Below are 18,208 nucleotides of genomic sequence, written 5' to 3' on the forward strand. Positions count from 1 at the left end.
ATTGATATCCATTTTGTTGCTTTGCAGTGGTATGTGGCTTTCCTAAACTTGGAGCTCGCGGAAGCCATGGTTAGAAGTTGGGGCAATGAGGGAAATACAGACATAGGAGTGAACTGATAAAATAATTGGCAAACTCATTAGCTATTCAGGGAATGTTAAACTGATTGAGTTGATTACTTTGTGAAAGCTCGAAGTAGAATTAAAAAGAAGAATTTCTGTAGAATAAAGTAGTAACACATTTGAAGACTGAAACTCACACGAAGTAGAAAATAGAAATGGAAAGAACAAACCTGTGTACAATAAAGTGAAGTATAAATTGAAGCAAGAATTGCTGTCATGTGTGTATTTTACCTTACATCCTGAAATGCACATTTTAATAAGTAAAAAAATATAATTTTTAAGAACAGTAAAACAATCCTGCTTTTGCCTGCTGTCAGCCAGGCCATTAGCAGAACATTTTATTTTCTTTTGGGCTCTAGAACTAAAGAAAGAAAACTGGACAAGATCCAGAGAAGAGTGATAGCAGGAACCAAAGGACTATTAAAAAAATAAGGCCCATGAGGAAAGGGTGAAGGAGTTGTGAATCTTTCGTTTGAAGAGAAGTTCAAGAGGCCACTTAATAAGTCTTCGCATATGTGAAGGGTTGTCATGAGAAGGATACTGAGTAGTTGTTTCCTTTCTCACTAAGGACTGAAGAAAGGGGAATGGTGCCAGAGAGACGTGGGTTAGATAAAAAGAAATACTCCTTGCAGAGAGAGCAAGGCATGAAATCTGTAGTCAGATTAGCTGGTCCACATATCTTTGACTGGACTAGACAGCCTTGGTCCTTGACCGTTTGGCTGTATTCTTTTGAGGTTGGCTTCACTGCACACCTATGGACTTAAATCTTGGCCACAGAGGTGGCACTTTAAAATCTTGTACCATCTTGAATTTCTTGACGTTTTCATGCCTGTTTCTCTTCTTTATCTGCTCCAAATTACGAGGTGGTACAGAGCACAGAATGAATTCTTGTAGCCACTGAAAGAGACTCTTAGACCTGAATAATTAGTAGACTCGTGAGGCAGGTGTCCCCTCCACAATGTTTGTCATATATACTTGGAATCACTGTTTACCTCAAACAGTATTAAATTACATTTAAAAATAGAAACTCTTTTCCTAGGGAGATCTTCACGGTTGTTAATGGGAAAAATCTCCAAATAAGATTTTATACCACGATGACAGTTTAGCCAGTTGGTTAAATAACTGTTTCCTATCACTAAATATGGAAAAGCTTCTTTTTTTTTTTTTTAAGTGAGAGCTGCTGAGTTAATAGAGTTTAAAAGTGAAATGTATACAAAATCCTAAGCACATTTATAGTGGACTGTGTAAGTGAGTGGTAACTAACAGATGTGTGCCAGCCCACTGGGGTGAAAATAGTGGAAGGGAGGAGCCGGGGGATGATTTGGTTGACATTTACTCAATCACACAGACACTTAATTGGGACTGGTACAGAATTTTAAGTGCCTTTTGGGGGACTTACTGTTGTGATCTTTCTTTAGAACAGCCCTGATATACCCTTCAGAAGGCTGGCCTGGGAGGACGTTGTCTGTGCCAAATTACAACACAGAACAAGGGGCTGTTCTCTTTCATTTGCTGAGAATAGTGCTTAATAAGTACTATTTGACAACATGCTGAATTAAGAGAATGTTATAAGGATGTTTCACGAAGGAAAGTGGGTAAAACATCTGATGTTTACAAGTTCTATTTACATGTAAGTTGACAACAGGATAAAGCCATGCTTAAAGCTTTATTTTAAAAATTTTATTCATTCGTTTGAATATATATGCTGAGAGAAAATGCTTTTATCTGGTTGCAGATATACTTTATATCTCTGTATAGTTAATGCCAATTTTTTTCCGTGTTGGTTTGAAATGTATCAGGCCCTGGTAAACTGCTTTATGTTAACCAAATTCATGCAGTACTGATTTGTAGCCCGGGATACATCCCTGATTATTTCCTGTTTCTTTTGACCTTGACTTTGATCCCATTCTGGTATCTTAGTTTATAATCATAAGTAAAGGGAGAAAGAACTCAAAAATTTTAATAATATTTTTATGTATATTTCAGTGTCATAAGCTAACTGTCTCAAGTTTAATGTTATCATAGATTGTAGCATATGAAAGTACTGCTGTGGGACATTCAAATGTAGTTCCATTTATTAATACACATCTATAATCTATAGTCAGGTATAACCTATGAAATAATTAACTTGTGTGTTGAAATATAAAATAGTATAGTGATTTGTGACTTCTTTTCTAGCTAGGTTTCTCACTTAAATATGCTTTAAAAATGGGTTTAGATGACCCCCAGTGCCCCTTGCAACTTGAAGATTCTGTGCTTCCCTGATACTGAGCTTGTGTGAGGCCTGTAGCCTGTCTGAATACATGGGTAAGTAGCAGTCTGTGTTATACAGCTGTAGGCTGATGATATACTGGTGACCTTATTTTAAAGAGAGATTTGTATTTTGTCACTGCAATAGGGCCTAAGGAAAACCTGAATTTTTGTGTATTCAAGTAATACATCCCTTCCTTTTCTTTTCCTTACTTAGGATCTAGTGCAATTCTAATGAGCACAACAAGTGCTGGAGTAAAAAAAAGAAAGAGAGAGAAAGATATAAGGATAAACAGAACAATTAACTAGTGACTAGTTTTCAATGCTTAAAAAAAATACAGTGTATAGGGAGGGTGGGAGGGAGATGCAAGAGGGAGGGGATATGGGGATATATGTATAGATATAGCTGATTCACTTTGTTATACAGCAGAAACTAACACAACATTGTTAAGCAATTATACTCCATTAAAGATGTTTAAAAAAAATAAAAGGATACTCTTTTAACCCCCCCCCCAAAAAAATACAGTGTAAACTAATACCTTACCTTATATTTTATTTTATTAATACCTGGCAATTGTGTGGCATTTGTGATTCACAGAATGCACTCATCAACGTCCTCATTTAATCCTCACAGACAATTTATGAAAGAGGCTCTGTTCTTTGCATTTCAATTAGAAAACTGCTTCTGAGGGCTTCCCTGGTGGCGCAGTGGTTGAGAGTCCGCCTGCCGATGCAGGGGACACGGGTACACGCCCCGATCCGGGAGGATCCCACATGCCTCGGAGCGGCTGGGCCCGTGAGCCATGGCCGCTGAGCCTGCGCGTCCGGAGCCTGTGCTCCGCAGCGGGAGAGGCCACAGCAGTGAGAGGCCCGCGTACCGAAAAAAAAAAAGAAAAGAAAACTGCTTCCGAGATTATTGTGACTTAACTGGGATCACGCAGCTAGTATTGGGTCAGGATTCAAACTTTGCACTCAGACTTCAGAACCAGCTGTCTGTCTTTTCTGTTCTTCACAATATTCATCTGGGCTGGGTTTACTCTGAAACTATATTGAGATACACAGTTTAGGTGGACTGCATATGTGCTCGTGTGAAATCTGGGTAAATCATTTATAGAACAGGCTGTTTAGTTTTCCTTTTCATCTGGCTTAATGAGATTGCATGGTTTAAGACTAAGAAACAGGAAGTCTTCAGTTGCCACTAACTGACTGGGAACCTTGTGTCCATTTCTTCAAATATAAAATGAAGGCAGGTGACGTTTAGGTTCTCCAAGCTTCCCTCTAGCTCTGAAATTCTGTGATTCCAAATTTATATATTAAAATTTAATTTTTAAATTAATTTAATAATTAAATGTAAAATTCTGCTCCATTCAGAATTTAAAAAAAAAAAAGTTGCCTCATATGATGAGCCCACCTTTTTTACATTAACTTTCTCCTAACAGTCTATGCCAGGGATTGATAGGCTTTGTTTGAGTTTTAGATAATATGGTAGCAAAATCCCAGATTCTATTCTGTAAGAAATAGTTATCACATGGTGAGACTCTCGTTCTGAATTTAAAGAGTGAAAAATGACTGCAGAACGCCAATTATACAGGAGTTTATTCCCCAAATGTAAATTGAGACTTAGTATTAAGTACTTGGGCTGCCAAGACCTTGAGCTCCCAGCCTGGCACGGAAAGCCAGGCCCACAATCATGAAATGTCGTTACAGCTAGAAGGCCCCTGGGAAGGATGCGTACAGAGTGCCAGCAGAGTAAGAGAAGGAAACAGTTCCATCCGTGGGATGGAAAATGGAAGGGATGCACCAGTGAGGACTTCACCAAGAATGGGGTTTTACCAGATGGAGAAAGGATAGTAGACCATCCTAGGCCGAAGGAAGCATGTAAGAGAAGCAGATCCCTTAAGGAAACTACTTCAGAGAACCCCAGCTAGTTCTGTTTGTATCACATGCTGGAGGTTGACTTGCTGGGAAGGTAAGCTGCACCTAGCATGGGCAAGTCTTGTATGGACTTGAGACTATCCTAGGCATTAAGGAGACATTCGAAGAAAGTAAGGAAGAACTGGTGTCTTGCAAAGATGACAGAGAAGGCAGTGTTAGACTCTGAAATTTCTAGCTCAAACAACTGTGGGGGAAGGGCATTCTGGGCAACAGGATGAGCGTGAGAAAAGCCCATGGACACCCGAGATAGATAGCACACAGGGCTGTGCTAGTCTCCATCTATGGGCCCTTCTTTGGCCCTCTCATGCCTCAGACCTTCCCAGTGTGATTACTGTAGCCAGGTCAGGAAGGGTTCCATGCTGTACTCCATGGATTTTGGACTTTTTTCTCTCAACAGTGAAGAGCCATTGAAGATTTCTAAGCCAAGTAATAATGAAAGTAGATTTGCATTTGCAAGACTCTAATTGCAGCAAAATGGAAGCTAGGTTAGAGGGGTGCCACAATCTATACGGAAACACCCTTACAATATTCCTGCTGAGAGCTGTTGGGAGCCTGCATTAAGTGAGAGCAGAGGGATGTGTAGAAAGGGATGGAGCCCAGAGACTGAGTTAGAATAATGACAGCAATAATATTAGCTGAGGTTTATTGAGGGCTCACCTTGTACCAGGTGCCTGGTGTAAATGCTTTATATTCACTAATCATGTAAGCCTTACAACAGCCCTATGAAGTAGACACTATTATTCTTATCATCATCATCTACATTCTCCAGATGAGAAGACTGAAGTACAGAGACATTAAATAACTTGCAGTTACACAGCCAGCAAGTGGCAGTTTGGGGATGTGAACTGAAGCACGCTGTTTCTAGAGTCCACACCGTCATGACTGCATTCTGTTGCCTCTGGATCAGTAGGCATCCATGCGATGTAGGTGATGAAGGAAGAGGTACCATTGGCAGTGGTACCATTGGCAGTGACTGCTTGGTTGACTGGGAGGGTAGAGCTACCCCACACAGAGATGCGAGGAGCCAGGGCTCTTGGAGGAAAGATCATCATTCTGAGATATATCAAGTTTTCAGGTTCTCATGGGGCGTTCAGCTGGTGATATCCAGATGACAATTGGATATATAGACCTGGAGCTCAGGGTTGGCCTGTGCCTGACAGTTGCGTGTAATTCTAAGGGCAGCTGCTATCAGGGCAAAGTAATGAATTGGCAAAGCTAAATATAGCTCAAACTATATTCATAATCGCCCTTTATCTGTAGGACTCTGGCTTATGCCCTTGCTGTATCTCCCCAGAAATATTTATAAATATTTCTCTACATAGGTCCATGCAGGTCCATGCAGTGGAAATACTGGGGAGGGAACTCCAGCGTCAGCGTAAGTGGGACTAATCTGGGGATTCTCTGTAGTGAAGACAGCTCCAAGGCAGAAAACGCGTATTGAACCTGTGTATTGAACCAGTGCAGTTAAATGCTGTGTAGCTCTCCTGCATCCAGCTTTGGATTCCATTCTTTACAATCTAAATGGAAAGTACCCTTTACAAACCTCCGAAAAGGTGTGTGGTTTCTTGGTGGTCCTTGGAACAGATGAGTGAGGTGGTTGTTTAATCCCAGCCAGGGTGGCAGTTCAGGGTCAGCATCATGAAATCCAAAAAGCAGAGGAGTCGTTTGGAGCCAATGCCCAGTAGTAGTCAGATGCATTCAGGGAGGTACAGATGAATGGAGTTCAAGTGGTAGGCACATTTCTCTGCATGTCAGTGGACTGTACTTGCTTTCCAGAAAAAAATGTTCTTTGCCTCTCTATTCTAGGGTTTAAAAGTACAATCAAAGGAACGTAGCAAAGAAACCTTGGGACCTAAGCATCATATAAAAAGTAATAATTCTGAAACTACTTAAAAGTTCTGATTATTATATCCAATTAATTTTAAAAAGCCAAGTGAAATTGTTGGAAATTATTTTAAGCTTTATTTTTAAATACAGACTAATAAGTTTTAGCTGCATTCATTTCTCAATTTATCTGATCGTTAGATTCTGTTTGCCTCCAGAATCTTAAGTGAACTGTGTTCTTTTGGCCTACCTGAGATGTTAAACGTAAGCAGAGCTGCACTCTTATTTGACTGTGCCACTCAGCTTGGGCAAGGTAACAGCAGTTTCGTATCCTAATATCTCAAAGTATAAATTGATTGTGATTACTTATAAAGCCTCTGTGGAAGAAACATAAAGTTTACCCATAATACTCTTGACTTAAATTCTATATCTGCTGTGTGCTGGAATGACCAGCTTTCCTCCTGTATCACTCTCTGTGGGAGGCAGAATTCTAAGGTGACCCCCTTGGTGGCCATCCCCTGGTGTTATACCAGATTATGTTATATGGCAAAGGGAATTTTGCAGATGTAATTAAGGTCCCTAATTAGTTGACTTTGAGATAGAGAGATTATCCTTAGTGGGCCCAACCTAATCAGGCAAGCCCTTCAAAATAGATAGTTTTCTCTGGCTGGTTACAGAAAATGAAGGTCAGAGATGCTCAAAGCATGAGAGGGATTCAACATAAGGCAGGTTCTTGTCCCTAAGGTAGCGAGGGGGCCACAGGGCAAGGACTTGAGAGCAGCCTTTAAGAGTCCAGAGTTCCTCCAGCAAGAAGAAAACAACTGCAACTGAATTCTTCCAACAAAAAGAATGAGTTTAGAAGAGCACCCTGCCTGAGCTTCAGATGAGAATCCAGCCAGCCAGCATCTTTTTTTTTTTTTTTTAACATCTTTATTAGGGTATAATTGCTTTACAATGGTGTGTTAGTTTCTGCTTTATAACAAAGTGAATCAGTTATACATACACATATGTTCCCATATCTCTTCCTTCTTGCGTCTCCCTCCCTCCCACCCTCCTTATCCCACCCCTCCAGGCAGTCACAAAGCACGGAGCTGATCTCCCTATGCTAAGCCAGCATCTTGATTTCAGCCTGAGCAGAGAACTCAGCCATGCCGTGCCAGATTTCTGACCCATGTATAAGCTGCTAAGTTTGTGGTAGTTTGTTATGCAGCAATAGAAAACTGATACACTGTCCCTCGCTGCATTTCTCTCTATTAATGCTGGTTACTGGTCTTCAGAGCTGCAGTGTTACCATCTCTCAACTTAGTGTATTTTCCATCTGTTGCTCTGATAGCCACAACTGCATTAAATTAAGGAGAATCCTATTTCTTTTCCCCTTTTCTCTTTTAAAACCCTGAGCCCAGTCTTACTGGTTCTTATTGTGATTCTTCATCTAGGTTCCAGGCTTTGAAGGGAGATAGGGAAGGACTTACCCTCTTCATGTTGTTAACGTATCATCATGCTGAAAGTGATTTCAGGATGTAGTTTCTGTTGCATTTCCCTTTATTGACTTAGTTCTTGGCGATGTTATATCCTGCTGTCGAAGATGTTTCTCATGTTACCCATTGGAGTGGGTCTGTTATCTCCATTTCACATGTAGCAAATAAGCAAAAGAGCAGTATGTGGCTATCCCATAGCAGGGGTGGGAGTGGGACCTAGAATAGAAATAAATGTGTGGGACGGTCTGGTGGGTGTTTCTAGAACACAGCAACGAGGAGCAGTTGATCAGACATGGATATCAGAGAGTCCCACCAGTGCAATCTGTAAGCACGCTAAGCAGAAAGTATCTCGTTTTGACTGTCTGACTTGGGGGGAAAGAACGCAGGCTGTCAGTTTTATATGTGTGTGATAGTTCTATTTCAGTCTCCTTGGTTTTATTTAGACCCTCTACCTAGTATTTCTCTTGCATCTAGAAGAAAAATAAATTTTGAAATGGAAGAAAATAATCTCTCTTTTTATTAAGTTAATGGAATAATATTCTGGACACTGGTCCCCTGGATAATTTATAAAATGATTTCTTTATTTCTTAGAGGTGGAAGAGAGAATGGAATGGGGTAGAAAGTTTTCCGTATTCATTTTGATTATATCCACATCATTCAGGTAAATTTCTTTAATTAGCTTTGCCCTTGTCTGAAAAAAAATTAAATATATTTATATATTATTAACTATATTCCAACTCTCTGCTGTCTAGCTCGGCAAGCTTAGACTTAGAACATGCTGAGTGATTTGGTCACGTTCACATAGTGACTCACTGATGGATCTTGGTGGGTGGAGCCCCCTCATTAATTGAGCCAGACTGTGCTTTCCCTTATTTGTCAATGTTTGCGAAACCCTTTCAGATGTTATTTAAATTTAACATAATTTAAACTTCACTAATAGTGACCTTTATGTATAATTGCCAACATAATTTTGATCAATTAAAATAGATTTCTAATTTTAAAAAGTATATGCGTGCATAATACGCTTGAGAACTCTTGGAACTGTATTTTGCCTTTCCTCAAGCCAGCCAAATATTCCATGTCTCAGATTACACACTTAGGAAGTAGCCCTGTGTACAGAGGAATAAATGTCAAAGTGATTTTTTTCGTTACATTTTGCCTCAGAAAATTGTACTAATAATTCATCTGTAAACAATATATCAATAGTTGGTTAGGTGATATAACCAAATTAATTGATGATGTCTTTCCATCAATATCTGTGAACTCCTGGTTTTGCTGGGGGGAGGGGAGTTGGTTATTTTTTTAGATTTTTAGAAAGAAAGGATTTTTTTTTTTGCTTTGTTTTGTTTTTCAGTTCTATTTTAGGAAGTTGCACCCCACTTATCAGAGACACTATGTACTTCTTTTAGGCCTACGATATCTTTAAAGACTTGTCTTTAAAATTTGGTGATCTGATTTTTTTTTAAGTTTCTGACTGTTTATTTCTAGTATGTTAATATGGTGTTCTTTCATGTGGAACTTTATTTTTCAGTTATATTTATTTTATTTTTTAAACTTTAAAAATTTTTTGGCTGTGCTGTGTGGCATGCGGGATCTTAGTTCCCCGACCAGAGATCAAACCCGTACGCCCGGCATTGGGAGCACGGAGTCTTAACCACTGGACCGCCAGGGAAAGTCCCTGAACTTCTTTATTACATGTATTTTGAAATTGTAGAGGTAAAGCGTTGTCTAGCTTCTGCCTTCAGGGCAACCCACCTGGAAAAATAGAAATCCAGGTGTTACTTGGCATCTGTATTTTTCATGTTACCCCTCTTTTATGTGTTCAGAGGTTTTATGTGTTCAGAAATTTTTTTTTTTAATTTAGTGGTTTTGTGTGTTGACACTGGAAACATCATTAGATTTTCAACAATGGCATATGTGCGAGTCTTTGTTTCTTTTTTTCAAAATCTTCTTTGGATTTCTTTTGAAGGCCATGCAGGATTTTTGGAAATCGACTTAATGGGAGAAAAATTCTAAAAACTGTCATATATAATTAAATATTTTACTAAGATTGTATCTTTTCATGTAACTTCTATAGCAGTGAATCATTTTTTTTAGTTTGATTCTTCAGTACTTTATATTTTATTTGTCACATAATAAAGCTCAAGGAACTCTAAACCACATTTGAAACTAAAAATGACAGTGAAAACCCTATAAGTTTGACTCATGGCTCAGTTTATCCTCTTGAAATAAAATTGTTGGATTTTTTTTTATAATTTATGTTCTTTTTTAAAAAAGTGTATTTATTTATTTAAAATTTTGTTTTTGGCTGCGTTGGGTCTTTGTTGCTGCGCACAGGCTTTCTCTAGTTGCAGCGAGCAGGGGCTACTCTTTGTTGCGGTGTATGAGCTTCTCATTGTGGTGGCTTCTCTTCTTGTGGAGCATGGGCTCTAGGAGAGTGGACTTCAGTAGTTGTGGCACGCAGGCTCAGTAGTTGTGGCTTGCGGCTCTAGAGCACAGGCTCAATAGTTGTGGCGCATGGGCTTAGTTGCTCTGCGGCATGTGGGATCTTCCTGAACCGGGGATCGAACCTATGTCCCCTGCATTGGCAGGCAGATTCTTAACCAGTGCGCCACCAGGGAAGTCCCAAATTGTTGGATTTAACATGACATTTACACCTGGTGAAAATCATCCCTTTATTTTAATAGTTGATGTGAAGCATACACTGCAAATCATTGCACATTAATTATCAGAGCATTTTCTCATTGGAGAAAGAAACTGTTGTGTACCTGAGTCCAGCTGGTAAGAGGAAGGGAACTAATTGAGGAAGGAAATAAGTCAAAGTCATATTTTTCACGAGCTTTCTATCTATACAGTACTATCCTGATCCTTCACGTTTATCCTCATCCACTCATCCCAACTTCCTTACAATATTATCACCATCATTTTAAATGTGAGAATTCTGAGGCTCAAAGATGGTAAATAATTTTCCAGAGTCATATAGTTAATAAATATTAGAATCTCAATTCAAACCTAAGTCTGGCTCCAACTCTTAGCCTATTGAGATCCCAAACTGCCTTCCACCTAACATGTGGAATCATCATACATTCATTTGAATTAGTGGAAGCAAAGAGCTGGGGGCAGGGCAAGGAGGAGGGATCCTAGGAATGTGCCTGGTGATTTGGCCTTTGCCTGCCCTCCCTTTTCAGAGCTTGGTGTCTGGAGGAGGCTGGGATGATGCCTGCATGTTTCGATGCTTGGTCTCTGCGTGATTTTATGGTATAACATTGCCTCGCACCATGTGATAAATAACACATGTTGCACCAACCAAATGCATCATCTTATGTTCACTGTCCAACACTGGAGGACACACGGGCTCTATCAGACTTATGGAGACAGGAATGTCTATATTCTGTCTTTTAATGGATGGGCAAAGTGTAATTTACCTATGTGAATCTGAGCCCCCTCCCTCGCCTGCCAGAAATGTGATTCCATGGTATGTGCCAGGCACTGTACTAAGAGATTTAGTATATTGTCAATGTTTGTAGAAATACTGATACTACAATTGCTCACCTGTTTTTCTAAAAATCACTTGACATAGAATTCTTATCTTTTAAATATTAGGTACAGTACAGTATTTCAGAGCATAAAATTTCAGATTTGCCTTAAGTAGGCATACTTCTGTTTCCTACAGCAGAAGTCTATTATTCCTGGTAAATCTACTGTTGAAAAGGGAGTCCTTTGTCCCAGGGTTCATTTGAAAAGAGGTAATAATATATCCTTAATCTCTCTCTCTCTTTTTTAAACATCTTTCTCTTTTGTTTTATACATTCCTTTTCGCTTAGATTTCACCATGAAGTTCTTTGATTCCCTTACCATTTAGTGTTTTGTCTAAATTCATCTCTGTTTCTTTCTCTTCTTGTTGGGATTTCACAGTAAACCGTAAAATGTAAAAACTCTTTCACTTGCTTAGAACCCAAGGTTACAGTTTTTGGGCCTTTGAACAGAGTATTCATCTAAAGAAGGGATCTTAGTGTAGATTTGTGGATGTTTGTTTAGGGTGGGAAGAGATCAGTAGGAGATACTTGAAAAAACAGCCTTTCTAAATACTCTGCTTTCCTCGAGGGGCTTAAATATTGAATAAGACCTTAGTGCTTAATTTATACTTAGACCTATTTAATGTGAATGCTCACTCATTTCTACCCAAGATTGTTCATTCAGAAAGCACTTATTATATAGCTGTTCTACACCCGGTGGTCTTGTGGAATGCAAATCAGAGGAGAAATAGAAATGATGTTGGGCCTGAAGAGTTGAAGATCTGGTTGAGGTGACAGGGTTCCTGGTTGTTTCATGTCTGTGCACTCAAAGTAAAGATAGGTGCAGATTTAATAGTTCTTAGCATTTGTTTCATCTTTCTAAACTTTAGATACTTTTAGTCAATAGAAGAACTAGGCATCACTTTTAGATTAGTCAGCATGCCATGACAGCAGATATTTGGCTTCACTTAATCAGAATATTTTACAAGAATAAAAATATCCTGGGGGCTTCAGTTGCTTTCTTTGACATTCCTACTCATTTTCAGAAAACAGGGACCTCTTAATCATGGGTTACACTAGAATTTCTGTGCTGCAGGTTCATGGCCAAAGTGAGATACAAGGGGAGGAGTTGAAGTTTAGCCACTGGGTCTTGATTCTTAGTAATGGTCAAATGGACGCTTCACCCACAGGCTGTGGAGTGACTTCCTTCCTCTGGCACTCAGCATGTGGTATCACTGAGGTACTTGACATTAAATTCTTCTGTTGATGGTAAATTCTAGGAAATTCTAGGAAAGCTGTTTCACTGTTTTTCTCAAGATTTCTTTTTGCCATTAATATAAGAACACTTACTATTTTTCTCTCTGCATTTAGGAATACTTGATATTACCCCGTTTAGAGCCATACCCCTGACTTAGATTCATAGATAACCTAGAGCCAAAGCTCATAATACGTGAATTTAACTATCCAAATGTAAGTTAACATTTAACTTTTATCTGTAATTAGGTACAAGTAAAGAGTTCTTATCAATGTGTGACAATAGTTTTAGCAATTTTTGAGTAATGTGCTGGTCTTTATGAAGTAAACTTGAGTTAGTAAAAGTAATACAGTCTCTGTACCCACAAACCAGTTAGGAAGCTTGAAAGAAATTATCAAAAGCATAATATTGATGAATGCTCTTTCCTGTAAACTCTGGGGGATTATTTTGAAGTAAAAATCATTAGATACCAGCCGTTGTTCAGATTTTACAACCGGGAGGTAGGCTTAGACAGTACATCCTTAGATAGGCATCTTTAATACAATCGGTTTCTTAAAGATGAAAAACAAAAATTATTTTCTGTTTTGAAACTAGTTTACATATTTTGATTGTATGATGTAGGCACCACAATTCTTAATTTATTCTAATACTCCTGTATCATTTTAGGCTTGAGTTTGGCTGCAAGTCACAGAGACCCAAAGACCAAAAGTTCAGGTTGGGGTGTTGCCCAAGGTGACAGGGGCCTGTTTTTGTTGTTGTTGTTTTTCAGTTGCTATGTCATGCACTCAATTTCAGCCCTAAGTTTCCTTCAAGGTCTGAGATAGTCGCTACCATTCCAGTTCTGATAATCACCTCCATATTTCATCCATCAGGAAGAATAAAGAGGGAAAAGAAAGGCACATTCCCTCCAAAGATATGTCTTGGTTGCCACTTAAGTTCAGTGTGGTACTGGAGATTCTAGCCAGAGGTATTAGGCAAGAAAAGAGGGGGAAAAATGGCATCCAGTTGGAAAGGAAAAAGTATAACTATATCTATTTACAGATGACATGAACTTGTATATAGCAAATCCTAAGGAATCTACAAAAGAAACTATTAGAACTAACAAGTTCAGCAAGATTTCAAGATATAATATCAGTATGCAAAAATCAGTTGTTTCTCTACACTGGCAATGAACACTCCAAAAATGCAATTTTAAAATAATTCTATTTGCAATACCATCAAAAGAATAAAATACGTAGGAATAAATTTAACAAAAACAGTGTAAGACTTGCACACTAAAAACTACAAAACATCATTGAAATAAAGATTTAAATAAACGGGAAGACATCCCATGTTCATGGATCAGAAACATTAATACTGTTAAGATGACAGACAGTTCTCCCCAAATTGATCTATAGATTGAACACAATCCCTATCACAATCCTAGCTTTTGAGACAAGAACTGGTAAGCCGATCCTAAAATTCATATGGAAATGCAAGGGACCCAGAAAAACCACAATAGTCTTGAACAAAGTTGGAAGACTCACATTGCCCAATTTCAAAACTTATTACAGAGCTACGGTAATTAAGACAGTGTGGTTCTAGCATAAAGATAGATGTATAGGGCAATGGAACAGTATTGGGAAACCAGAAATAAACCCTTACATTTATGGTCAATTGGTTTTTGACAGGGAGGCAAGACAGTTCAATGAAGAAAGAGTAGTCTTATCAACTGGTGCTTGGATAACTGAATAGCCACATGAAAAAACAAAGTTGGACCCCTACTTACAGCATGCAGAAAAGTTAATTCAAAATGGATCGTAAACCTAAATATAAGAGCTAAAAACTATAAAATATTTTAAATCTTCATGATGCATGGCTTATGCAGAAATTTATCAAATATGACACGCAAAGCACAAAATTAAAAATAAATTTGACTTCATCAAAATTAAAAAATTGTGTGGTTCAAAGGACACTATCAACAGAGTGAAAGTATAGTTCATATAATGTGAGAAAATGTTTTCAAATCGTATGTCTGATAAGGAACTTGTATCCAGAATGTTAAAAATAAAATAAAATAAAATAAAGACTCTTACAACTAGGCATTAAAGACAAGCAACCAAATTTAAAATTGGGCAAAGGATTTGAATAAACATTCCTCCAAAAAAGATACACGAATGGCCAACAAGCACATGAAAAGATGCTCGACATCACTAATCATTAGGTAAATACAAGTCAAAACCACAGTGAGACACACTTCACACCCACTAAAATGCCTATAATTGAAAAGATGGATAATAGCAAGTGTTGGAGTATGTGGAGTCCCTGGAACTCTCATTCATTGCTAGTGGAAATGTAAAATGGTGTAGCCAATTTGGAAGAAAAACAGGGAGTCCTCAGAAAGTTAAATATAGAGTTACCATATGACCCAGCAGTTCTACCCCAGGTATGTATTTGAGAGAAATGAAAACATATGTCCATACAAAAATTTGTATACTGATGTTCGTATCAGCAGTATTCAATAACTGCCAAGATTGTAAACAGTCCAACTGTCCATCCTCTGATGATTGGACAAATAAAATATAGTATATCCATATAATCAAATATTTGGCCATTAAAATGATGTACTGATGCATGCTACAACAGAGATGAACCTTGAAAACATGCTAATTGAAAGAAGGCAGACAGAAAAGCTCAAATATTTTATACCTCCATTCATATGAAATTTTCAAAATAGGCAAATTTATAGATACAGAAAGTGGTTTCTTAGTGGTTGCCTAAGCCTGGGGTGGGGAGTAGGGAATAATTGTTAATGGGTTTGAGGTTTCTTTTGGGGTGATAGAAATGTTCTGTAATTCAACAGTAGTGATGATTGCACAGCTCTGTGAATATACTAAAAGCATTGAATTATAAACTACAATCAGTTGATTTTCTGGTATATTAAAGATTTTAAATCTATATATATATCTTGGAAGTTACATATACTACTTGCACTACATCCCATTGGCTATAACCTAGTTACTGTGTTACACCTACTTGTTACGGGGCCTGGGAACAGTAGTCTGTATTCTGGGCAGCCATGTGCCCAGCTAATATAAGAGGACTGTTACTGAGGACAAGGAGTGAGTGAGGTATTACTGGATGTCTAGCAATCTTTGCCACTTTTCCAAGTTAAAGGGGAATCATAACCAAAAAAAAAAAACTGCTACAAGTTATTATGGTTAAGTCAGACAATCGTGTTGATATACAGCTTCCTATTAGCCTGAAATAATAACCTGTTTGTTTTTCTTTTTAAAGATTTTACATACAAAGAGAGGATGCAAAGGGCTCATGAGTACCAGTGATCCCCTGATGGTGTCTTTATGAAACCTGGTCCTCCCAAAATTTATGGCTGTGGTAACCAAGTTGATCGTTACAGCCTCCTCTACTTTATTTATTGAAAAAGTACTGATACTTTTAAGAATTTTTGAGAAGTCTATAAATGCCATTTCAGAACACACAGTGAAATCAATAATAATTCTTTTAATTATTGAGATATAATAAATGTCAAAAATAAGGAAAGCATATTGTTTTCTGTATAAAGGAATTAGTCTTTTCAAGTTGTTGTTTTTTTGTTTGTTTGGTTTTTTAGCATTTAAAATGACTAAACCAGGATTAATGGGATGGATTATTTCAGCATCTAAGAAAAAAAAAGGGAACATTTTTTAAGTTTCAGGGAATGGATTTCTCTTTTGAAATAGTTTGTTATTGGCTGAAAAGCTGAAAAGTTACTTTAGAAAATATTAAAATAAAAAAAAATAATTTCATGTGTATGCTATAAAGCTTCATTATTTTCAGTTGATTGGGAAATTTGGTAGGCCAGAGAGAACTGGCAGAACATAACATTTTATTTTTTTTATTGAAGTATAGTTGATTTACAACGTTGTGTTAGTTTCAGGTGTAGTTACAATTACATATGAGTATATATTACATGTATATGTAGTTACAGTTACATGTATTCAGTTACATATATATTCTTTTTCAGATTCTTTTCCATTATAGGTTATTACAAGATGTTGAATATTGTTCCCTGTGCTGTTTTTCTATTTTATATATAGCAGTGTGTATCTGTTGATCCCAGACTCCTAATTTATCCCTCTCCCTCACCTTTCCTCTTTGGTAACCATAAGTTTGTTTTCTATGTCTGTGAGTCTCTTTCTGTTTTGGAAATAAGTTCATTTGTATCATAGTTTTAGATTCCACGTGTGAGTGATATCATACGATATTTGTCTTTCTCTGACTTACTTCACTCAGTATGATAACCTCTAGGTCCATCCATGTTGCTGCAAATGGCATTATTTCATTCTTTTTTATGGCTCAGTAATGTTCCATTGTATATATGGACCACATCTTCTTTATCCATTCCTCTGTCGATGGACATTTAGGTTGCTTCTGTGTCTTGGCTATTGTAAACAGTGCTGCAATGAACATTGGGGTGCGTGTATCTTTTCAAATTAGAGTTTTCATCATTTCCTGTTACAGGCCCAGGAATGGGATTGCTGGATCATATGGTAACTCTATTTTCAGTTTTTAAAGTAAGCTCCATACTGTTCTCCATAGTGGATGTATCAGTTTACATTCCCACCAACGGTGTAGGAGGGCTCCCTTTTCTCCACACCCTCTCCAGCATTTATTATTTGTAGACTATTTCATGACGGCCATTCTGATTGGTGTGAGGTGATACTTCATTGTAGTTTTGATTTGCATTTCTCTAATAATTAGTGATGTTGAGCATCTTTTCATGTGCCTGTTGACCATCTGTACGTCTTCTTTGGAGAAATGTCTATTTTGATCTTCTGCCCATTTTTTTATTGGGTTGTTTGTTTTTTTGATGTTGAGCTATGTGAGCTGTTTGTATATTTTTGGAATTAATCCCTTGTCAGTCACATTTTTTATGAATATATTTCCTATTCTGTAGGTTGTCTTTTCCTTTTCTTTATGGCTTCCTTTGCTGTGTAAAAGCTTTTTTTTTTTTTGCCGGACGCGGGCCTCTCACTGCTGTGGCCTCTCCCGTTGCGGAGCACAGGCTCCGGATGCGCAGGCTCAGCGGCCATGGCTTACGGGACCAGCCGCTCCGTGGCATGTGGGATCTTCCCGGACCGGGGCGCGAACCCCTGTCCCCTGCATCGGCAGGCGGACTCTCAACCACCGCGCCACCAGGGAAACCCTGTGTAAAACCTTTTGAGTTTGATTAGGTCCCATTTGTTTATTTTTGCTTTTATTTCCATTAGTCTAGGAAATGGATCCAAAATAATATTGCTGCAATTTATGTCAAAGGTATTCTGCCTATGTTTTTCTCTAGGAGTTTTAGAGTATACGGTCTTACGTTTAGGTCTCTAATCCATTTTGAGTTTGTTTTCATATATGGTGTTAGAGAATGTTCTAATTTTATTCTTTTACATGTAGCTGTCCAGTTTTCCCAGCAACACTTGTTGTAGAGACTGCCTTTTCTGTATTGTATATTCTTGCCTCCTTTGTTGTAGATTAATTGACCATAAGTGCATGGGTTTATTTCTGGGCTTTCTGTTCTGTTCCATTGATCTATGTGTCCGTTTTTGTACCAGTACCATACTAAAACATATAAAATTTGAAAGGAGGTACAGGCATTTAATCTCAAGTACTGTTTCAACAGAGAGATAAATTTATTATATATTTTTGGTAGGTATGTTGTAGTGATTAAGAGCATAAGCTTTGGGGGAATTCCCTGGCAGTCCAGTGGTTGGGACTCTGCACTTTCACTGCTGAGGACCCGGGTTCCATCCCTGGTTGGGGAACTAGGATCCCGCAAGCCGCAAGGCATGACCAAAAAAGAA

At 38.1% G+C, this 18,208-nt stretch overlaps 1 protein-coding gene across 2 annotated transcripts in view; it reads left to right on the forward strand.

Annotated features, from left to right (window-relative positions):
* The window catches only part of GAREM1 (GRB2 associated regulator of MAPK1 subtype 1), a 209,117-nt gene that overhangs the window by 48,779 nt on the left and 142,130 nt on the right, over positions 1-18,208 (forward strand). The window lies entirely within an intron of this gene.

This window comes from Pseudorca crassidens, chromosome 12, assembly GCF_039906515.1.
Source record: "Pseudorca crassidens isolate mPseCra1 chromosome 12, mPseCra1.hap1, whole genome shotgun sequence".
NCBI lineage: Eukaryota > Metazoa > Chordata > Mammalia > Artiodactyla > Delphinidae > Pseudorca > Pseudorca crassidens.